This window comes from Equus przewalskii, chromosome 25, assembly GCF_037783145.1.
Source record: "Equus przewalskii isolate Varuska chromosome 25, EquPr2, whole genome shotgun sequence".
Taxonomy (NCBI): Eukaryota; Metazoa; Chordata; class Mammalia; order Perissodactyla; family Equidae; genus Equus; species Equus przewalskii.
Genome location: NC_091855.1, coordinates 45,506,057 through 45,511,899, shown reverse-complemented (window position 1 = coordinate 45,511,899; position 5,843 = coordinate 45,506,057). Strand labels below are relative to the sequence as shown.

Sequence of the window (5,843 nt, the reverse complement as noted above, 5' to 3'; positions counted from 1 at the left end):
CATTCACCCATCCACCATCCATCCATCCACCCATCCACTCTGGGCCTCATGACACACCTGCCTCTCCCTCAGCACCCTTGCTCTGTAGCCTGCAGCTTTGGCCACTGTGTTCTCAACACCCTACAGGCAGCCTCTCAGAGTTCCCCAAATTTCTCCTGCATTTCTCAGTTGAAACTCCAGAGAGCATCTGAGTGCCAGCCTATGTGTGCCTGCCTGGCTGTGGGAGGTGGACCTCAGTGAGGGCCCATCCCTGGTCTGGGGTCAGGGAGGCAGGAGCCAGAACCAGATAAATGCTCTGAGAAGGGACAGTGGGCAGCTCAATCAGTCAGGCAGTATCAGGCAGTAATCTCTACCCTCTTCATTTGCATACCACACACACTCACAGAAGATTCTCATCATGTGCAGATTCTTTATTTGGAAACTAGCCTTCTCTTGAAAATGTGTTTGTAACCCTGAAGTCACTCCTTGCTTGTACAGTGATTTGCCAACACGAGCAGAGCAGCACAAACTTTGAGTCCCCAGCTGAGGGGAACGAGGGGACACTCTGCCTTCTTGTTTCATCTCACACTATAAACGTGTCCTCCTGGTCTATTTAGTACCATATTTTCTGCACTTTGGTGCTTTCTGTTGGAGATTTCGCTGTTTAAAATGGCCCCAGGCCTGGTGCTGCAATGCCGGCCAGCGTTCTCGAGCCCAGGAAGTCCAGGCTGGGCCTCATGGGAAAACACCTGTGTCGGGCGAGCCTCCCTCAGCGTGAGTTGGAGGCTGCTGGCTGTGAATTGGATGTGGATGCATCTGTACTGACTAAGGTGTCTGAACAGAAGCACTGAATGAGGCAGTCTTGATGGGCTGATGGAAGTGTCGTGCCCAGAGGCTGGCAGGACCTGACCCTGTTTCCCCAGGAGTGATGGATGGCTCTATACTCACTAATTCAGTGTTAGCAGTGACTACAGACCATAACCATCGTACCCTGGGGCTGGCTGAGGTCGGAGGTGGATCCCGCAGCTGGGTGCACGGCACACGGGCACCTGCTCCTTCTGTTCTCCCTGTGTCTGCAGGCCAGTCCAGCCATGGCCTTCCTGTGGGCAGTATGGCCTGGCCAGCTCAGGAAACTGCACTGCACAGAGGCTGGGGTGGTGGCAAAGCTGGCTGCTGTGCAGGCTCTGGGTCCCCGTGTCTGTGGCCTGCCTCCCCTCTGGCACGTCTCTGAGCCGGCTGGGCCAGCGTTCTTGCAGGCAGTTAGCGCCCGGCCCTGGGGAGTGCCGGGGACCACAGGTGGAGACGCAGCCTGCAGAGCAGAGAGGAGCCTGGCTAGGTGGGAGCCAGTGGCCTGGGGCCTCTGCTGACCCATAGAGAGGCTTGGGCTGTCCCTCGCCTTCTCAGCCTCCCCTGTTACCTCTGTTGCCCAGTGAAGTTCTAGACGGATGGGTGTTTTTCTGCTTGGTTCTGCACAGACTAGGCACGCTGGGGTGGAGAGCAGCTCAGCTGTGAGGGTTTCATATATTGGGCGCTGCGCATCGTTTGCTCGAAGAAAGTTTCTGTAGCTGAAGAGGCAAGAAAACACTGGGCCTTGCGGCCTGGCTTTGGGAATGTGGGCGGACTGTGTGTGGGGGGCACACCAGATGGAACCCTCGGGGGCTCCTTAGAGTTCTGGGAGTGAGGAGGTGCTGAGCCCCCCGTGCCCCAACCTGGTGTCCGCACTCCTGCAGCAGCACCATACTCACCCTGCCCTTGGCCTTGAAGCCGCAGACTGTGAGGGTGGGTCTCCCTCTCCCCTCTGGAGAGGCACAGCTGGGGGCAGGGGAGAAGGACCTGGGGGCTGAGGGGCAGAGATGCAATTGCAGGGCGGGGGGGCGCCTTTAGCCTGAAGAATTGGGCCCTCCCTGGTGTTCTTAGGCAATCAGGGCTGCAATCCGTCGCTGGGGGTTTTGGCCACTGGCCTGTTTCTTAGGGATGCGGCGTAGGTCTGAGTGGGTCACAGGAGCATCTGTGAATGGAATGAGGATGCTGCTGGTGGCTGTGACCCTGCAGGTCCCTGCCCCCTGCCTCATTCAATCCTTCCACTCCTCCTGTCTCCGGCCTCCAGCCCCGACTCCAGACCCCCCCACGCTGCAGCCACCTGCTCCTCCCAGGATAACCCGTGTTCCTGTCTGGCTCCGTTTTGCCCCAGCCATCCCTGAAGGAGGCTCTGAGCCTCATCACCCTCGTGGAAAAGACTCCACTCGCACCTCAGCTCACTCAGAGGCGGAGGAGGGGGTTCCTTGAGCTCCCATGGGCACCCTCGGCTCCCAAAGCCCCTGGGACAGGTCTCTGTCCCCAGCGTCACCTGCGCCCCCTCCAGCTGTCTCCCCAGCATCTTCCTGCTCGCCCTTCACAGTTCTCCTTTTCTATTGTAGAGCAGCCAGGAGGTTTGAGGGTTAAAAATAACCAAAAAACCAAAACCCAAATATGGTTCTACATACACTGGCCCTGTTGATTCCTGGCCTAAGACCTCAGCATCTTTCGCACGCCTTTGCACGGTCTGTTGGCTCTGCCTGGGTGTCCATCCACCCCAGGGACTCTCTCTCCCCCAAGTCCCCCCCTTCACAGAGCCCTTCCTGGCTCTGGGACATGTGCTCCCCTCTCTCCCGCTGAACGTTGACCTTGCCCAGGCCTGTGTATGCTTAGTCTCCCTGATCAGACTGAGTTCCCCACGGGTGTGGCCAAGGGTCAGTGTGGGAGCCACCGCAGGGGTGTGGGGGTGTGGAGGTTGCAGGCGGGGGCACCAGTGAGCGCCAGCCCCCACCCCACCCCCTGCTCGGCCCACCCAACCTCCAAGGGGGTGCCTCGGAATGAACCCCAGACTGTCCCCCTCTACGCTCAGTTAGGACCCTGGGACTCTCCAAGCCGCTATGCGTCTGTCCCCTCCCCAGAGAGGCGCTCCATTTCCTTTTCACTGTTTCCTTTCATCCATCTATTCCTTATTACCTTGGCCGTAGTTTGTAATTAACTAGAAATCAGGTTCTGGTCCGATGAGCCGAGCGGCGCCGGAGCGCGACCGCTAGCTCGTGCTAACTGGACCGCGCGCTCGCGCCCGGCTGGGCCTCTCGCCAAGTTAGGGAGGCCGCGAGGGGTGCTGAACTGAGTCCTCTACACTGCGTCCTTCCCGGACGCATCTCCTGCCCACGTGAGCCCAGCTGGGCTGTAACCAACGCCATGGCTGGAGCCACGGAGGGGAGGGAGGCGCGCGGCGCCAGGCTTTCTGTCGATGGCTATCAAGAGGACGTTCTTTTCTCTTTGGTGCAGTCTAACTTGGATGCATGTATTTATTGAACACAGAATGCATTCCTGAGATCCGGATTCAAGGCCTGTGCAGAGGGGCGGGGGGAGCGAGACGTCCCTCCCTGCTTTAGCTTCTCCAGAGCGTGCGTCTGCTATTTCTTGGCGCGCTCCAGTCTGTGGATGCGCCGGCTGTGCCCCGCCCCCCACACCCCTCAAGCTGTTTGTTATCCCGGCCTGGCTGCGGAGGGAAAGAGTGATGTTTGCTGAGTGAGTGAGTGAGCGAGTGAGTCAGCGGTTGCTCAGTTTCCGGTGCGGGGGGGGTGCTGGGTGGGCTGCTGTTTGAGCTGAGGGAAGCTCCTCCAGCCAGGAGACCCCACCTCACTGTCTGGTTCCTCTCCCATGGGCTGGGTTGGTCCAGACCCACCCCCTGGAGGGCGGGGTGTGTGTGTGTAAATTTTCCCCAAAGGAGGGCTCCAGTACCCGGCATGGGGGTGGCTGGGTCAGTCCTGGCCAGGGGGCCCTTCTGGCAAACACCCCTCTTGAGTTGGCTTAGAGGTGGGCTCGTCCTCCCCAAGCTGCCGACTCAGGCCTGAGTCATCCTCCACCTCCCTGGAGCCCGGCTGAGGGGGGAGTGGCTAGTGGGGGGATGGGCAGGCTCGGGGATGGGAGGTGCGGGGAATGGATGCGGTCTGACCACTCCCCTCAGGGCCCTGTGCAGACAGGGAGTGCCGCCCACAGGCCTCATTCCACAGCTGTGGACCTGGCAGGGCCTGGCTTGCCTGGGGAGGCCCCACTGCAGGCGGGTTATGCCCCGTGGACAGTGGGCAGTGTGGCCCCAGGGTCCAGCCCAGGGGCACCGTAGCTGGACAGCCTGGGCCCAGAGCCTGGTTCTGTGCTGATGTGCTGCCTGGCCTGGGGCAGGCGCCTTGGCTGCTCTGAGCCGGGGCCCCATAAAGTGGGCATGGAGATGGTGGTCCCACCTAGTGCTCCTGGAGGGGTGATGGGGTGAGGTGTATGAGGCCCTCTGAGCGGTGCCCGCGTTGTCTGTAAAAATGAGCGCAGTGGCGTCCAGGTGTGGGCAGGAGGTGGGGCAGCCGGAAAGCAGCCCTTCAGTCACTGGCTGAAGTCCAGGGATGGGGGCAACCACTTTAGACGGAGGGGTGGTGTCAGGACACGCCATGGGGAGAGAGAGGCAGAAGAGCAGAGGAGGTCCTGCTGGGCCAGAAGAGTGCGTTTCACTCGAGATGGGGCAAGGCATGGAAAGGGTGTGAGCAGGGATGGGGCAGGGCCAAGCGTTTCCCATCTTGGAGAAAACCAGCTGTGGGGGGTGGGGGGCCTGGAGGGCTGGGGTTGGTTGGTCTGGTTATCCCCACCCTACAGTTGCAGAAACTGAGGCTCAGAGTGGGAGCCGTGCTTGGCCAGGGGAACCTGGAAGGAGCTGTGGGCTGATGCTGGAGTCTGCGTGCCAGCTGGGGGGAGACAGGGCTCTGTGCAGCTGTCATGGGGACTTCTTGGGGGCACAGGAGGACCAGGGACCTACCTGGACATGTGAGCATTGGTGTTCCCGGCTGGAACGTCGCCCTCAGGTCAGCCTCAGCCCTCCCACCAGGAGGCCTGGCCTTGCCTGGTCCATCCTGGGTCCTGGGCACCTGCACAGGCCCGACAGGAGTGGTTGTTCCCATGGAGGGAACTATGCTGAGGTCTGGGGTCTAGGGTCCCAGACCATCCCTGGCTCTGTGCCCTGGGCAACGGGACTTGACCTCCTCAAGCTTCAGTTTCTGGAGCTGTCAAGTGGAGCTGGGGGAGGGCAGTGGGCCGAACGAGTCTAGCTGGGCCCCCTCAGGGTCAGCCAGGCCTGGTGGGGGTCCTGGCCGAGATTTTCCAGCTCCCCGGGGTGGAGTTTCGGGGGGGCCCCGGGTGGGGGAGGGCAGGCTGCGGGCTGCTGTGTGGGGCTGAGGAGGCAGCTGCTGTCTGAGTCATGCTCCGGAAAATGGAGGAGGCCGTTTCCACCACCATCTGTCTCCTTGGGAAGAGAGAGGAGGAGAAGGAGGAGCTGGGGGAGGGGGAGGAGGGCAGGGCTGGGGGGGGTTGAGGGGGACACCTCAGGCTGGTTCTTCCTGCCCGTCCCTGGGCTTAACTGGGGTGGGGGTGGGAGGCCTCAGGCCCCAGAGGGGTCCCACGAATCAGCAGGGAGGGTGTGCAATGCTCTGCATAGCAAAGCTGGGCCACACCAGGGGCTCCAGCTAAGGGGCTTTTTGGGGACCCCCCTGGGGACTCCCTCGCCCAAGGGCAGAGACCCCAGAACCTGCAGGGTCTCCTGAGTTCAGCACAATGCAGGGCACCAAGTACCAGGTCCCCCTCTCCCCTGATATGTTGTAGTGACGATGTCCCTGTCCCCTGGGGTTGTGGGAACCTCAGCTCAGAGCCCCTTTGAGCAGCCTTGAGCCTTGAGTTCCCACATTCCTGAGAACTGCCCCTCTGGGCAGCTGTGGAGGTGGGGGCCCCGTGTGCGTGGGGTGACTCTGCAGGGTGCCCCTCCTCTTGCCTCTGTGTCAGCCCTTCCCCCTCCACGGGGCTGGGTG

At 61.3% G+C, this 5,843-nt stretch overlaps 1 long non-coding RNA gene across 1 annotated transcript; it reads right to left on the bottom strand.

Moving 5' to 3' along the window:
• Positions 1-389: 389 nt before the first annotated feature.
• LOC139079317 (uncharacterized) lies at positions 390-3,133 on the bottom strand. Its single transcript, XR_011532849.1, has 4 exons — positions 2,968-3,133; positions 1,725-1,987; positions 1,397-1,544; positions 390-1,288 (listed from the first exon to the last, which is right to left on the bottom strand). It is a non-coding gene; the product is annotated as an uncharacterized lncRNA (long non-coding RNA).
• Between the last annotated feature and the right edge of the window lie 2,710 nt (positions 3,134-5,843).